Below are 2,596 nucleotides of genomic sequence, written 5' to 3'. Positions count from 1 at the left end.
AAAAAAAAAAAAAAAAATTAAGTATTTATTTATTTATTTTTTGAGACAGGGTGTCACTAGTTCAGGCTGGCCTGGAATCACTATGTAGCCCAGCCTGGCCTTGAACTTATGGTGACCCTCCTGCCTCAGCCTCTTGAGTGCTGGGATTACAGGCGGGCAGCACCATGCTTGGCAAAATTTTTTATTTTGAGATAAAATCTCTCTAAATCATTACATTGTCCAGGCTGAGCTCAAATTTGTGGTCTTCCTGCCTCAGCCTCCCAGAGTGCTGGGATTGCCTGCCTGTACCACTCTAACCAGTTTGGAGACTTTCTATGTAACACTCAAAGAAGCATGAACATAGCCAAGCATGCTGGTCATGTCTATAATCCTAGCACTCTGGGAGGCTGAGGCAAGAGTATTACACATTTCAGCTTAGTGTGGGCAATTTAGTGACTTAATAAGACCTTGTCTAAAGGAATGAACATACATACAGACAAGCAGGATGAGTATATACCTCAGTGCAAAGGCTCTGGATTCAAATCCCAGTGCCACAAAACAAAATTAAAAGGTTTTCAGTGACCCCATCAGATCTTGAGCTTTTCTTTGTGGGGAGGTTTTTGATCAGATTAAAATCACCTTACTAGTTATTAGCTCTTGCATTTTCTATTCCTCTATGATTCAGTCTTGGTAGGTGGTACTATAAGTTTCTAGGAATTTATCAGTTTCTCATAGTTTATCAAATTTATTGTCATATAAATTATTCATTATAGTTTTTAAAATTCTTTTTGTTTCTGTGGCATCTGTTGTACTGTTTCTGTTTCAATCTTGATTTTAGTTGATTTAATCATCTTTCCTTTACTTAGTTATCTAGCTAAGGGCTTGTTGATTTTGTTGAAATTTTTAAAAAAATCAGCATGGTTTTTGTTGTTTTTTCTTCTTTTTCATATATTTCTGCTCTAGTCTTTATCATATCTTTCCTTGGGGTCAGTTTATGACTTTTGCAGTTTTTTAGGGTGCAAATGTAGGTTTTTTAGTTTGTTTGTTTGGTACTGGGGATTGAACCTTCTTACTGAGCTAGATCCCCAGTCCTTTTTATTTTTTTTGAGGTTTGAAACAGCGTTTTACTAAACTACCAAGGCTGGGCTCAAATTTTCATCCTCCTGCCTCAGCCTTCCAGAGAGCTGGGATTACAGGTGTGTGCTACCATGCTCACCTCCTTGATTTAAAAATCTTATTCTTTATTAAAATAGCATTTACTAGTACAAACTCCTCTCTTTGTACTATTTTTGCTGTGCACCATAAGTTTTGGCATAGTATGTCTTCATCTTCATTTTGTCAAAATATTTTCTAATTTCTCTTGAGATCTGTACCAGAGTATGTTGCTTAATGTCTACATATTTGTGGATTTTCCATTTCTCCCACTGCCTTTTATTTCTAGTTTTATTCCTGATAATCAGAAAAGATACTTGGTATGATTTCAATCTTCTTAAATTTGTTGACATTTTTGTGACCTAACACATGGTCTCTCCTGGAGAACGTTGTGAGTGTGTTTGTGAGGAATGTGTATCCTGTTGTTGTTGGTGGCACATGCTGTATGTGTCTGCTGTAGTCTGAACATAGCTGTGTCTATTGTGATTAAAGGCTTGGACCCCAGAGTATGGTGTTGTTATGGTTTGTGTCTGCATGTACCCCCAAAGCCTCATGCAGTCATGGGGCAGGCTTCTAAGAGCTTACGATTGATTCATGGTCCAGTGCTGGCATTATGGGTGTGAGTGCTACACCCACCCTGGGGCAGGTAGTTTGCATACAGTGTAAGTGAGGGAAAGAGGCTGCTTGCCTTGCTCATCCTGTTTGCTCTTGCTGCTTTTGCTGTTTTCCACCACCGTGAACTGTTGCCCTTTGCCATATGCCACTCTGCCTTGGAGCCAGCCGAGTATGGACTGAAACCTCCACAAACTGTGAGTTGAATAAACCTTTCCTTCTAAATTCTGGGCGTCAGGTATTTTGTCTCACAACGAGAGAAAAGTAACCGAGACAGGTATCAGGAGGAGGTAGAGCCACTGGGGGCACAGTTTAGGGGGAGATCTTACGGTTTTGGGGACATGAGGTGTTTTTTTTGGTGCTGGGAATGGAGCTCAGGACCTTGTGCTTGCCAGGCAGGTGTTGTGCCCCTGAGCTATGTCTCCAGCCCAAGGTGTTTCTTTTATGACCCCTCTGGATGTTCTTGGGAGAAGAGTGTTCTGAAAGGAGTAAGTCTGGTCCTGCCCATGTTCTTTCTCCTCTCTGAGATGCAGCTGCTCCTATGTGAGCTTCTGCCAGATTGCACTGCCATCTGCTACCCTCCCTGGGTGCCAAACAAAGAAGCCTCCTTCACCTGATTTTAAACTTTGAATCTCCACAACTTCAAGCTAAATGAGCCTTTCCTCTTTATAAAGTTAGCTGCTGGCAGGTATTTCATTATAGTCGTGAACAGCTGACTAATACAATGGCTGTCAGGTCCGATTGGTCTGTAGTGTGGTTCAATTCCTTTCTTTCTTTATTGATCTTCTGTCTGGGTGTTCTCTCAATGGTCTGTATATTTTAAATATACAATGTTTAGATTTCATCAAACACA

The sequence above is a fragment of the Chinchilla lanigera genome, unplaced genomic scaffold (assembly GCF_000276665.1).
Source record: "Chinchilla lanigera isolate Chin_1 unplaced genomic scaffold, ChiLan1.0 scaffold00144, whole genome shotgun sequence".
NCBI lineage: Eukaryota > Metazoa > Chordata > Mammalia > Rodentia > Chinchillidae > Chinchilla > Chinchilla lanigera.
This window is presented reverse-complemented; position numbering follows the sequence as displayed.